General features: G+C 36.6%; 1 protein-coding gene across 1 annotated transcript in view; it reads right to left on the bottom strand.

The window, feature by feature from the left end:
• Positions 1–2199, bottom strand: part of crhr1 (corticotropin releasing hormone receptor 1) — an 80454-nt gene extending 78255 nt beyond the window's left edge. Inside the window, exon 1 of the mRNA XM_060892418.1 lies at positions 2129–2199. The gene's annotated coding sequence lies outside the window, so the exon portion shown is untranslated. The remainder of the gene's footprint in view (positions 1–2128) is intronic.
• Between the last annotated feature and the right edge of the window lie 13454 nt (positions 2200–15653).

Raw genomic sequence — 15653 nt, forward strand, 5'->3', positions numbered from 1 at the left:
TTTCCCTGCTCCGAGCTAATTCTGAGGCTATTTCCCATCTGAGCTGTAAATCTGCAAAATGTGCAGTTTGGCTAAAGTGAGGAATTATAAAGTGTGTGGGTCACAGCATGATGTCAGTTTATAATCATGTGGAAAGTATTAGTTACATGCTGTCTTTTTGTGTAAACCATTCCATAACTCATCATAAGCCTGCCAAGAGTTAATAACGCAGATCATCACCAGTGCTTGTGGTGCTAAATAAAGCTCAGACTGGAGAATAAAGGCTATGTGAAAAAACAAAAAGAGTCGTTTCCGACAAAATGATACTGAAATAATAATTGTTTCAAGCCACTAGTTAACAATCTGGTCCTAATTTTGCATTTTGTGTACCCGTGTGTTTCCCAGCTCTGGGACTTGCCAATTTTTCAAGTAAATATTTCTTAATTCTTGCTGTTGCACTACTCTGCTTTCTTCTTCCTCACTTGTGAAGTTCATAAGAAAAAAAACAGTAGATTTTCATTTATCCGAATAACACCACTTGCAACTGCGGAAAAAAAAAATTCTCAATCGATGCCCTACATCATTTACGAGAGATAGTAAGTTTCTCTTACTGCCAACGTATCAGGAGTTTTGACAGAAGCTGCTGCTTTTAACTCAACAGAAGTATTAGGTATGTGCAGCATTCAGAAATATCACATCAAGCAGATTCCTGGAGCAAACATACTTCACAAAATTGTTCACAAACTTTTGGAACAGTCTGGCTGTGTACTGATCCTGTGTATAATATTTTGGTTGTAACTAAAGGATGACAAGGGAATTCCTAATTCCCTTTTTTTACTTTATTTTATTTTTATTTTATTATTTGTCTTTTTATTTTTATTTTGTGTCTTGCTAAAGTTTCCAGACAGTGCGGTTTACTGGACTATCATAGCCCTGATAGTCAAAATATACACTAAAATAAATACAAAAAATGTAAAAAAAATTTCAGAATTGAATGGATTGAACCCACTTTTTAGATCGTTCCCCCAGTTTTGAGAACTGAGAACGACGTGGGTGTCAAAACTTTACCATGCTGTAAAAGATACTTGGTAGACGTGCTGCCGAGAGCTGGCGTGTTTTCTCAGCTGTGTGCATTCCAGCCTGAATTCCTAGAGTTATTTGTATTTATGTCATCATAAGGCTGGGGGTTGTCAGGGCAAAGCAGCTTAGGTGGCACTTTTTGCAACATAAATCACACACTGCATAAAAAGCCATGCTAAAGAAGTGACCAATTAGTAGTGTGTAATTATTAGCTACAACACGACCAAACCACTATCGACTTTGACAGGGAGATCACTAACATGGGACTATACAGCTTGCAGGCAAATAAACAAACAATGGGGTTTTTTTGGACCATTTTGCAAGTGTCTCTTGGTACTGTATATCATATATACTATATATTTGGAAAAAAAAAATGTGTTTTGTGGATCTTCTTATTTAAATTCAATTTAAATGAACCCTCCACTTGTTAACAGCTATATTGCTGATACGTACCTGTGCCTTTTCAGATATTAATTAATATTTCATTTTTATTCATTGTAGTACAAAAATTAAACTGAAATGTTTAAAAAAATGTGAGGTATAATAGTAATGTGTGTGTAATAGTAATTATTTGAAAGCAGTTTGGGAAATCGTCCTTGTATATGCTTATTTTTTAGAATTAAATTTAAAACAGAAAACAAAGCACACAGACACCAGTCAGTGCAACTGTTGTAAATAACCCAGACTCGCACCATTACTTCGAAAATGTTGCTCCAGAATTGCATCTGTGTCAAATCCAAGCTCTTGTCCTTGCCCTGCTTTGATTTGAGTTTACAGCTTCACCTTTATTCTTATTGCTTGTGTTTCTGACTTTTAGCTGGTCCTGTAATTTGTCCACCATACTGGTTATAATAAAAACATGAGATAAAACCTGCACTGGCATCTTTGGACAGTTCAGACACACATTTTTGGGAACATCGTATGAAGAAACCGTTAAATGGCTTCATATTTCGGCTTTTATATAACACAATATTTATATCATCAGTTTTCTGAATATTACATAGGTAGGCTTAGGATTTGGAAATGTAATAGAGGTCAGAAAGCAGATGGTGGAAGAGGACACACTCACCTGTGAGGTTGGTGGAGAGAAGGAGCAGCGTATCGCATGTGAGCTCTGCTGTGGCCCCAGAGAACAGTGTGATCCAGATGGAAAACACCTGCATGGAGAAAAAAGCAGGGAAATAATTATTCACACATCCTAAATTTAAACTTATTTCTTTCCTCTAATCATAAAAGAATGATTTTTTTTTTTTTGTTATGTATTACAATCTTTCTTGAAATAGTTACAGAAATATGCAAGCGAGTTATATCATTAAACTTAAATTTAAATGATAGAAATCAATTTCTCATGTTTTATTTTCATTTTAGATTACAATTATGTGGCACAGCTACAAGGTCTGTGTTTAAATCGTGATCTTGGATCGCTGTCTGTGTGGAGTTTCACTTTTTTGTGTGGTAAATGTGTTTTGTGTGTGTGTGTGTGTGTGTGTGTGTGTGTGTGTGTGCGTGTGTGATGGCCTCTATTTATGTGTTTTATATATAAAACGACATTTTCTATGCCTGTTGCTCCTTTGACAGCTAAGAATTTTTTTCTGTAGCCTCAATAAGCTTCAAAAAAGCAGTGATGATGAACACTGAATGTCAATGACATCAATGAAGATCTTAGCAGCATCTGACCTTACAAGAAAAAATGTCTTATTCACTGCATTTTTGTATGTAAAGTGGATGCATGAATTTAATCTGCCTACTGTACATGCCTACATGAGTATGCTCATTGTTACATGCTTTTATTTGTATGTTACTCATGTTATTTTAAATAAAATCTACTTGATGAATCTACTTTAAATGAATGAAATGAATCTACTTTAAATCTACTAAATCTACTTTAAGTGATTATATTTTGCACAAGAAAAACTGTACTTATTTTTTTAACCATTGTGCTCATTCTGAAGCATCTGATTGTGTAAGTCATTTATCATTACTACTGCTAAGGGACTAATAATACCTTAATCTGCTCATACCATATGTAGTAATGTAATTTGTAAAAATTCAATTAACAAAACCCCACATGACGACTACATCTCTTTTTCCCAGAGGCTATATTATATTTTATGCCTATATTATAGTGTCCATGTTCAGCATTGAATTTCTTTGTCACATAACTCTCCATAGTGGTGGAAAGTAGAAACTCAGAACTTTTGCATAAGTATTTCTGTTTTTGTGCTATAAACGGTTCATTTTGTTTCACACAAATGTTTCTATCTTCAAATTAAATGGCGAAATCAAAACCATTTCTGCTCTCAGAGATGCCCCAAGTGTTTGTTCATAAGAATCTAAAATTTATAGCTGTTTATCTTCAACCACTAAAGCCAACAGTAAATAATTCATTTGTTTATACTGATAGAAAATGTCCAGTGTGCTGGAAAAAAAAAATTAACCAAATTTACATGCATACAACTGAATGACAAACTCAAAGAGAGCGAACTACAAAAAATGTTCCTGAAATTCATCATATCGTGAAACATTTCATAACACAAAAGCCCTAGGATGCAAGCAGAAGACAATACTGATATATTGAAATCAACCCTTCCATAACACAAAATTATATCATTTTAAAGCTTCATCAAACCGCATGCAAATGAAGTTCATAAGCCACACCCCAACACAGAAGCAATATGGCCGCTCTCATTGTGCATGCACAGAACTTCGAGCAGGTTTAATTATTTCTAATTGACTGTAATTAATTTTAACACGGTTATTTAAAATCTTTGGCTATTATTAGTTCACTGACACAGAAACATTTACATTTAATAAACAAGCCATATATTAATATATATTATTTACTAATGGTCAACTTTATATTTCTCAGTGTGCTGTGATCTTGACTCTGTTTGGATCAATTCCATAATCTAATTGTTTCTGCTGTTTACAAATCTAAATCCATATAAATCCTACAACTATTACGCTATGCGTTCTTCAGATGTCACGCCAAAGGGAATTTCTTGTAGTGTACAATGCAGTCTGTTGCAGTGTATCCAGTGCATGGAGTTGTAGGGGCTGACGTTGTTTTCCAAGCATGTGAAGGCATGTAATGCTGTGTATGTCAGCTGGAAAAGATGTGGTGTCATGCCTAACATGCTTTGGAAGAAGGTCAGTGTGGGTGCCTATGCTCACGCACCCTCTTACACTGATACTGCTGCCAAAATCATTGGAATTAACAGAACAGGAGCAGGTTATTTATAGCAAGCCTCTTTTTTTAAAACAACAAATATAAAAAAAGATTAAAGTATCTATTAGGAAAGCCTTGGAGCAGTAGGACACAACTGTGGTGTGTTTAAACTTTCCAGATGAATTAATTTTAGTCACTGAATGAAAATCAAATAAAAATGATCAGCGAGTCATGATTTGGGATGTGTCCCTGGGATGTCACCTTCTTAATAAAGTAAAGGACACCTTTATGGACGTCTGACAGCGACCCAGCATGGTGCTCTTAAGGTAATAAAACACCCAGTTGCCCGAGTCCTATAATTCGTTTTACAAGGGCAAAACCTGGCATGATGAATTGACCTATCAGTGCTCTCAGGGATTCAGATCAAAGAAATCGAGCTTTGCTTGTCCTGTGCTGTGTAGAACATCAGCAGTTCATGGTGCGCATGTCCCTGTTCCATGGCATGAGCTGCATACACAATCAGTGATGATTTTAACAGTGAATAGGGCAGTTGCTGCTGAATTTTTTCTAGTTTGTGACCTCTCTCAGGCTTGAGTTTAAAGAGCACCATGCTGAGAGCTAATCTAGCCTCCAACTCCATAATGCCAGGCCTCATGATGAATGGCGCAGTAGGTCAGAGTTATGCCTGCATACAGACACCCAAATATGTTGTTTACAAGATAGTAATGTCAAACGGAGCTTGTTAGCTTCGCCAGCCTGAAACACATCTGTCTGAAGTGTCAGAAACGATATGGTTCATTCCAAATTAAACTAAACTTTTACAGTTGATAGAAGTTGTAACAAAAGCCTTGGTGTCTTTCCATCGTGTGTGATTTAAATTGTAAATACACACACTTTCTTTCTTATTTATTTTACAGTTTGCATTTTAATTGAAACTTTTGGTTCATTTGCAATGAGATACAATTTCACTGTTCACTGTTCACAAATTAAGCACAACAACCCAGTCAAAACAACGGAGAGACAGAAAATAAAAAACAGACACAACAATAAATTTGCTAAGGGATAAAAAGGGGCAGGTCTGAAAAGCACTCTCAGGACTCTTTTTTTATGAGTATGAGTAGAAATATGAGTACTCTATGAGATATTACATCTATATTACTTTATGAGATTAAGTCAAGTCTAATCAAGATACAGTATGTCAGTGTTTGTAAAAATCGAAATTAGCAAAACACAGCATGACAACTTAACAATGTCCTGTACAAACATACATCTGACTGAGACACACAAAGAGAGCAAACTAAACTAATGATACTGAAATACTCCAAATTGTGAAATGTTTTTTAACACAAAAGACCCTGCACTTAAAAATTTAAACTAAAATGTAATAATATTTCTTTGGTCAGAAATATGATTATGGGAATTTATGTCCAGTACAGAAGTAAAAAAATCAAACAAGCATGAAGAGAATAGAAATGAATAAATAATTCTATAAATATCAGTAAACATCAGTAAATAAATATCAGTAAACATCAGTAATTTTGTGTGCTTTCATATTGAATTTCCACTGCTCTTTCTTATAACTCAGTTTGGTTTTCAACGACAATGAACACCAACTCTCTGATATGTCATTCCAGTGTTTTATGTGTCAGTGTGTGATTGATTGAAAGAAGATAAATACTACAGATTACACATGAGATGGACTCCTTTTCCCAAACCACACCCTCACTTCCTGCTTCTAAATTCATGTTCAACCAGAGTCACCAGGGCATCTCATAAAGTCACTGATATTGCAAAGTAAACACTCACCTTTCATTGCCTGGTTGTTTTGACCTGAATTACTGCCTTATTGATTTTGAACATGTGAATTAGTGTCAATAAAACTGCTTTTCAACAACTGCATCTGTCTCAACCCTCCTCTGTCATGACACTAAATGCTGTAAGTCTGTTTGCCACTAGATTTACATAGATGACAGAAAAACTCACCTTTCTGTCTCTGATCCCTAACATTTGACTCTGATGACAAGTTTTCCTGAAAGGGGATACAGGACCAAAATGGTGCTGTGGGCACTAAGCCGCTGGACCATCAGATCCTCACCATGACACACCGCAGGACATGATTACCCACTGAGTGCTGGTAAATAATTTAATCTTTGGCATCCCATCTGATAAGACATGATACTCTCGCTAACCCTCAGTCAAACAATGGCATGATGTTTTCATCACTTTTTCTGCCTGCTTCAGCCATCTGCCTTATGATTTCCTGACACTCCAATGTTAGATGCTTCAAGCTTTCTGTCCCAGTGTTCAAAAATATTTAAATGGGATTTTGTGATGTGTAAAACCTCCTGGATCCACTGGGAGTGTTCTCATAGGCTCATGCATGAAAGAGGTGGGAATTGCCAAACTAAGCAAGCTGATGTAAGCTAAATAAGTGTGAATGCTAATTCCCTTCCCACATTTATGCACAAGCACAAACTTGTGACTGTGTGACATGAAAATCCGTCTCTTCAACAGATATTCTATTAAACGTGTCCCTAAACACTAAAGTATATGGGAACCTGCTGAGAAGTGTTACATTGAATTTATAAATAGTCTGAATAATCCTGCAAGTCAGAGCTTTACAATCAAATACAAAAGTTCTAACAATTGTAAGAAAAACTTAAAGCATTTTAAAAGAAATTTCATTCATTCATTCATTCATTCATTCATCTTCTACCGCTTATCCGAACTACCTCGGGTCACGGGGAGCCTGTGCCTATCTCGGGCGTCATCGGGCATCATGGCAGGATACACCCTGGATGGAGTGCCAACCCATCGCAGGGCACATACACACTCTCATTCACTCACGCAATCACACACTACGGACAATTTTCCAGAGATGCCAATCAACCTACCATGCATGTCTTTGGACCGGGGGAGGAAACCGGAGTACCCGGAGGAAACCCCCGAGGCACGGGGAGAACATCCACACACACAAGGCGGAGGCGGGAATCGAACCCCCAACCCTGGAGGTGTGAGGCGAATGACATGCATGGTAGGTTGATTGGCATTTCTGGAAAATTGTCCGTAGTGTGTGATTGAGTGAATGAGAGTGTGTGTGTGCCCTGTGATGGGTTGGCACTGGATACAGTATTTTACTTGTAACTTCATGTAGCCATGTTAAAGGATTATTATATTATATTATATTGTTAAAACAGCCAGTGTGTGCCAAATATAATATGCTGGAATAATAATAATAATAATAATAATACCATTAGTCATTTAGTATTACCTGATAGACATTGTATTACCTATAATTTAACCCTTTTTACCAGGATATTGGTATTACATTCTGCATAACATACCATATTAATTCTAATATATTACACATAGAAGAACCTTACACAGAGTTTGAGGGGTCAAAGATAATGACTTCAAATTTTAGATGCTTATGAACAAACACTTGGGGCATCTCAGAAAGCAGAAATAGGTTTGAAATGGGCATTTACTCTAAGGATATAAACATATGTGTTAAACAAAACAAATTGTTTTGGTTTGTGTAAATTTTTTCAAATAAATATTCTAACCTGCTATTGCCTCCATATACAAAACCACTTCACTAACTTTACACATGTAGCTTTACACTTAAAAAAAAATGATATCAAGTGAAAATACCTCAAATCGAGATTGTGTGACAGTTTCTTAACTGTAATCTCTCTCTCTCTCTCACCATTATGTGTCATACAGATCATATTTCCCCATTCTGATGTATGATGTTAACATTAACTGAAGTTCTTGGCATGTATCTGCTTGTTTATATGCATTGCTCTGCTGTCAAGTGATTTGTGTATTAGAGAACTGCTGCATGTGTGAGCAAATTGTTTACAGGATTTTCTAATAAAATAGTAAATGAGTATTTAATATTTAAGAAGCAAAACAGATTTAGGAAAAATATGTATAGTATTATGTTTATTGTGATGTCATAATGAAACCTTTTACTATTTGACAAAATGTGACAATATTCAACATATTTTTACTGCCATCACATCCTAGTTTTAGTCCTACCTTGTGCCCAGAGTTCCTGGGATAGACTGGGATAGATTCACAACCCTGGACAAGATAAAGCACATACTAAAGATGAATGAATAAATGAATGAATGAATAATTGAATGATTCATGTCTTATTTTTATGCATTTCTGGAAAAAATATCAACTTACAATTTTGACATGAGTAAAAAAATTCTCATTCGATTATTATTGATTTTATCATTTGATAGTAATCTCCTCTCCAAATGACAAATATAGCTACATTTTCCTATATGGTTATTTATTATTCTTTTCGAATAATTTCACTCCACACATCTGCAGATTTCCCCAGCCGGTTCATTCTTACTATAAAGAGTTAATCATTTTGAGATGCTGCTCAGACAGAGGAAACAAAATTGTTGACAGTCTGATCCCCATTGGTTTTCTATCACTGTGTTTTTGGCTCTTTTCCCTTTTTATTTGGTAACCCCCAAATTTTCCACTCTCTTGAAATTTCGAGACAATACAATAGGTCCAATATGGTGGGGTTTGATTATGCCCTAATGTTGGTAGGTTTTGCAGGGGAAACAAACAAAAACAAGCAAACAAAACATACACACACACACACACACACACACACACACACACACACACACACACACACACACACACACACACACACACACTACAGGCTACAGGGAAAAGCCCTTGTTTTAGCATTAGCCACCTCATAAATATTTTTATACAAATGTGCATTTTTCAGGCCATGTATGGCATTAGTTCACCATAGCTTACTTTGGATTCTTCATTTGGCTTTTCAAATATTTGAGCTTTATGTACATTTTCAGAGATGGCAGAAAATGTCATGCTGTTATAATCTACCAACACACACAGCAACAGTGTTTACTTGTAGGTTTCCCTTAACACTGTTTTAGTTATACCATGAAATCTTGCAAAATAAAAGATTCTCATTTTATTCTTCTGGGGGTAACCTTAATGTTTCTACTGTATATCAACACCTTCTTGTTTTCCATCCAAAAATCTTCTTTTATCAAATGGGTTTCATTAATTGTACAAAGTGAAGTAAAATCTAAATGTAATACTATTAGACATTTTAGAAAAAAAAAGATGCACTTATTAATCTTTATAATGAATTAAAGAAAAATGCAAAGTTTTATTTCATCATGTTGATCAATATCCAACAGTTTCTGTATTACCCACAATGCTGTTCATCTACCTGCCTATAGCAGTGCCAGTGGAATTCAGCCTTCACCAGTGTTGCCACTAAATGGTATCAGACTGTCTTTCTTTTACTCCATTTTTTTTTTTTTTTTTTTTTTTTTTTTTTTTTACTTTTCTACCTTTTCCTGTTCTAAACCCCCAAATTGTCTCGCTCAGATAAGTTCAAAAGACAACAGGTCCAGTGTGGTGGAGCTTACATCAAACAAACACTAAAAAGAATGATGCATTAGTTATTAATTCATTTAGTCTGTCCGCTGACTTACCAAGTCAGGTAGTTGCTGTAACTTAGCACTATACACATTAGCATTTGTATTCAACTGAAACGTTGACACTCATTTTTGCATCTATGCTGGATTTCTAATTAATATGATGTTCAACTTCACTAAAAAATGATGAGCGAAAATTAGCTCTTGATCTTTTATTTGTTGTGGATTCCTGGTAAAACCTGATGGTTATCCTGAGATGATTTAGCTTTGTGGAATCATACTAGCAATTTCCTTCTGTGACTTCAAAGCAACTGTAAACTTTTTAAGTTAATAACAAGATAACAAATACAGATATAATCAAACAAATGAACAAAATTATTACAAAGTGCACGACAAACGTTTGCTTCAAAGACATAGAATGTTAGTGTACCATTAACCAAACACCATGCTAGTATCTCAAGACCTTCAGCATTTATTCCAGAGGTCAAAGCAGATGCTTGTGCTTGGTGTGTGATCCAGCCAGCAGCTGTGTAGGCTATGAAATGGGTAATCCTGCCCTAACAATAGGCCCTAACATGCAGGAATACCACAAACACGCCACAGCTTCTACTTCTGCCACTGGCCCAGAGTGCTCCTGGAAAAAACTGTCAGACAAAAAAAGCTTGATTGGCAGGAGCCAGAGGCTCCTGGGTCTAACGCAACAACACGTGAGATTTTGGCATACTGGGCCATGTAAACGCAAAGCCTTCCAGGAAAAAGCCTGGCATGTAAGGAAGCACAAATCCTGGCGGACTGATTCTCTTGTGCAACTCTGAGCCCTTGACAAGAGAAGGGCTAAAGCTGTCATGATCTCTTAGGGTCATCTGACAATTCCTATCCCGTTAGACAGTGTTGGTCAGAGGCACTATCGGAGGTAACAAAGAGAAGCACGTACGATTAGCAGGTGCTTCCGCAGGCCTGCAATACCTTTCGCACTGCAGCCAAGCTGATTTGTTCGAGCTATCCCCGAGAGATCAGCATCCATTTATTATGGTCTGGAAAAGCCTTTGCATCAGACAGTAGGCATCTGAGGTTGTAAATTACATCCAACTTATTCCTGTATTAAGGCTAATTCTGCTCTTATTTAGCAATTTACATTATATTTCATTCTGTGCCAAATTACATCCAGGATGCTCGATTTAGCTTATTATGTGGATCTCTCAGTTAAGCTTGAAGGTCCGTTAGCACTGTACAGTGTGTCAACAGAACAGCTATATTCTAGCAGAAACCCTATTAGCTCACTATTGCTTTTATAATCTACTAGAAAAAGTCATTGATTTTCAAGCACTGTGCTCAACATGACTTGTTCTTTTCTGAGTTTGTGTCTGCAAGTGATCTTTTCAGCACAAGTAATATAAATGCATTCCAGAAAACTATAGTAAATTCTATAGTTATTTTGCTGTGCAGATTTGATTCATTGTTTAAACTCCTACAAAGTTTTCTAATGCAGTTTTACCCCATTATGAATACATAGAACCCTGGACCTGGGGAATCTGCACATTAATCCTTGCATTTTCCCCTAAAACACACAAATAATTGATTCAGGTGGACTGGGGTCCTTCAAGTCCAGAAATACAAAGCACAACGTCAATTGGTAAGATTTCTAGTTTGATCCCAATATCTTCAATTTGTATGAGTACACTCTTAAAATTACAGGCCAAGGAAGAACCAAAAAGGAACTTTCACATTAATGCCATAGAAGAACTATTTTTTGTTCCACACAGAACCTTTCAGTGAATGGTTCTGTTTTTTTTCTTAGTGGCATAAACATTTTTCTAGATTAATAGACCTCTTTTACACAAAATAGTAAATTTTGTGCAATACAAATGTTTTAATGAATAAAATGCTTCCTTATAGAACCATACAGTGTATACACTCTCCTACACATACTTGGTTTTCAAGCACTGTTACAGAACCCTCTCTGACCTTTAATGGTTCCCTGAGGGATGAATCACCGAAATGTAAAGGGTTCTAAATGTAACCTTTTGTCGCAAGAGTGTGTGAGGATTTTTTTTTCATTTTCCAAGTCCATTTTAAATGCCAGTATTACTGACCCTAGGACCTTTTCCTCCAAGGATCTCATAAGGGTTAAAGCCTTTTTCTAATAGCGTTTGCAGAATTTTTGATTATCTAGCTCAATTAGAAATGACTGGAAGTGCAGTCTTATGAAACATAGTTCCTCTGATATACCTATTCCTCTTAAGGTGGTGGTGGGGGGTCCCTCAAGAAAACAAACTATATAGATTAGAGACTATATATATTGTATACTGTAGAGTAGATACTATAAATGGACCTGCAGTACATTCTGGAAGACATATTCCCTACCCATCCATGTTCTTTCATTAAAGTTGAAGATTATCATTACCTTGACTTACAAGCACTAGATAATTAAAGCTCTGTAAATTGCCAGTTACAAATGTTCAAACGGATACCGGCTCAGTACAGCCCACATGTTTTTTCCCTCTGAGCCCAACATCCACTACTGTCAATGCCATGAAGCACCTGCTGTTGTATGTCTGACAGAAGTGACTGAGAGTGACCTTAAACGAGGCCTGCAGTACATCCCACGCACTCTTACCTCCGTCCTAATGACTCTGTGTCAAAGCAGGGTGGGGAAAAAAAACAGGCTGACCAATCCCTGAAGAGAAATAAGTAGTCCTGTTAAAGGGGGAAGGTCAGTTATGGGTGTCTGGATAAAAGCTGGAGATGAACTGAAATGGTTCCAGATAGTAAACAGTTGTACTCTGCTGCTGGTGACTGATGCGCAAGAAAACTAACAGATTTCCACTTCACTTTGCTATAATCATGATTTGTAATGTTAATTCCAGGAGATGCAACAAAAGAATTTTGTGTTCAAATCCCAATATGTCACAGTTAAAGAAAGCCTAACACTGTGAAATCTATCTGGGTAGGATGGATGTTATACTCTCTTTCCTATCAGTCACAACAACACTAGCATATCTGTGCTAGCTGTCATGTATGTGGATAAAGGAAATAGCACACTATTTTGAAAAGATGGAATCGACTGGTTTATGCTACATTTAAGTTGCAGATTGTAACTCCTCACATAAAATCAGTAAAATCTACGGAAAACGTTCCATTTCAACTCATCAGGTCCTTTCCTGTTTACAGAGTGACACTCCACTGTGAACAGTGTAAAGTTCTCTAAGAGTATTTCATTTATATCAGTTTATATACACAGTACTTAAATCCATAACATTGATCATTCTAATCACTGCTTTTTGAAGGTAATCATCAGCATTATATTGATCACTAGCATTAGCTTGGTGCTAATTTATTCACAATTGTCCGGAGGCAAGCTCGTTGCTAAGCTTCTTGCTGTTGTTGTGTGTGTTGTGTGTTGCCTGAATGTTTGAAGTAGATGCTAATAACTCTGGACTTTTGTTTAAACAAAAACTTTCATGAAGGCATCCATGTTTTATTTTTCCCCGGTTTGCATGTCAAAAAGCATATTATGCAGATGGAACTCAATCTAACTCTTGACGAGAACAGCTACATTCCAGCAGAAATGCTATTAGCTCACTACTGCTTTCATAAACTACTAGAGATAGAGTCATTGATTTTCAAACACTGTGACTTGTTTTTTTCTGAGTTTGTTTGTCTTCAATCAATCTTTTTAGCACAAGTAATGTAAATGCATCCCAAAAAAACGGCAAATTAAATCCTATAGTTATGCAATTCAACTTTTATTTTATTTAGATTTGACCCCTCTATGACTCAGAGGAGGTTTAAATAAAACCCTTGTCCTGCAGATTTTAGAATTATTCTTGCATTTTCCTATTTAACACACCTAATTAATTGAATCAGGAGGACTGGAGTGTTTCAGGTCCAGGGCTTGGAACCTGAACTTCAGTTTCTCAAACTGCAAGTAAAATTGAAAGGGTTCTAGAGAAAAACTCAATTTCTGGCTGTGTTTGAGTACACACTTAAAAATAAAGGTTCCTGGAAGAAACAAACTTTGCATGTTGAATGTCTCAATGTGGGAAATTACATTATCAACTTGCAGGTTCATTCATTCATTCATTCATTCATTCATTCATTCATTCATTCATTCATTCATTTTCTACCGCTTATCCGAACTACCTCGGGTCACGGGGAGCCTGTGCCTATCTCAGGCGTCATTGGACATCAAGGCAGGATACACCCTGGACGCAGTGCCAACCCATCGCAGGGCACACACACACTCTCATTCACTCACGCAATCACACACTACGGACAATTTTTCTAGAGATGCCAATCAACCTACCATGCATGTCTTTGGACCGGGGAGGAAACCGGAGTACCCGGAGGAAACCCCCGAGGCACGGGGAGAACATGCAAACTCCACACACACAAGGTGGAGGCGGGAATCAACTTGCAGGTTACCATTTCCAATTCATCCATTATTATTGTGTATGATAGAGGAGAGATGACTAGTATGTGGGAACTAGGGAAAATAATTGGCTAAAATGTATTTGTGATTTGTTAGATTTGAATTGTAGGTCCAGATTACGTTTAGTCTTTTAAATGTATAGGTTTTATCTGAATATTTTAGAATGTTTAGCTGAATAATTAGTGTGTCCCAAGTAAGTATAGGTAAGTAATGTTGACTATATTTGACTACTGACAGCTAGAGTTTTTCACATTAAAGATGTCACATCATTCAATCAGGAACATCAAGTTGTGGTGAGAGCACCGATTAACAGATTACTCAAGAGAGATATGGGAAGAGGACAGGGCTTCTTGTCTTTTCATACTGGAGTGATAGCCGACATACGTTGATTGGCTTTGTTGTTTAATTTAGAAAAGAGAGAGAGAGAGAGAGAGAGAGAGAGAGAGAGATCGAAAAGAAGGAAGAGGATGAAAGAACAGCAAAAAGACATGAGAACTAGGTGGAAATTTTTAATACATCTTTTAGGTTTCAGGACAATGCTTCCTCTCTATCTCAGCGGCAGTTAGACTTTAAACCTGTCATGGCTGTATGATGGCTTGTCATGGTTTGAGATGTTTAATAAACATGTCCCCAGATGTGTGAGTGACAGGATAACGTTTTCTATACAATTGTCAATCCTGTTTGTCAGAGCAAATGCAGTGCAGTTGTGACACCAGGACTGTTTACTGTGGATTGTTTACTGATGTAAGAAATGGCAGTAGTGTGGGGAAGGCGTGCGTCTTTTTTCTTTGATAAATGCAATGCATCAGGCCGCCTACAAGCAGCATAATCCTGCTCGTATAACTGCTGCAATAATGAGTGGCCTTTACACCTCTCTGGAGCTTTGATGGTGGAGGTGGTGACTCAGTTCACTGTGGTGTGTGTGTGTGTGTGTGTGTGTGTGTGTGTGTGTGAGAGAGAGAGCATCTGAATATATGCAGTATGGGTGCATGAATCAAATGAATTGCACACGAGTACGACAATCTCCCAGAATGAACAAGTACAATATGCAAAGAAACAAACTGTTGTAATTAACTAAGAAATAAACTTTCCCTCTCTCACATACACACACACACACATACACGCAGTGCATTTTAATTGATAATGTATAGTTTAGATTATAATACAAAAATATACATTTAAATATGTATACATTCTAAATATTTTATATAACATATGCAACACACACACACACACACACACTTAACATAACATGTATATTAATAATCTTAATATATAACCTTGTCATCTGTCTCATCATTAATATCATGTCATTTCTTTTTGCTCAAACAAATGAACATTCATACACCTGAAAAGCTGATTTGCCATCTGTCATGCAGTCTTTCCCTCAGACATCATGCCCACGAACTTTGGCTGAATGTCTGATGAATATGGCACGCAAAATTGGAAACATTTCAGGAGTTTCAAAGTCGTAATTTGATTGGTTGGATTCTACAGTATGTTCGAGAGACGTGTGTAACCTGGATTTGTGATCTACGAG

This window comes from Tachysurus vachellii, chromosome 18 (assembly GCF_030014155.1).
Source record: "Tachysurus vachellii isolate PV-2020 chromosome 18, HZAU_Pvac_v1, whole genome shotgun sequence".
NCBI classification, from domain to species: domain Eukaryota; kingdom Metazoa; phylum Chordata; class Actinopteri; order Siluriformes; family Bagridae; genus Tachysurus; species Tachysurus vachellii.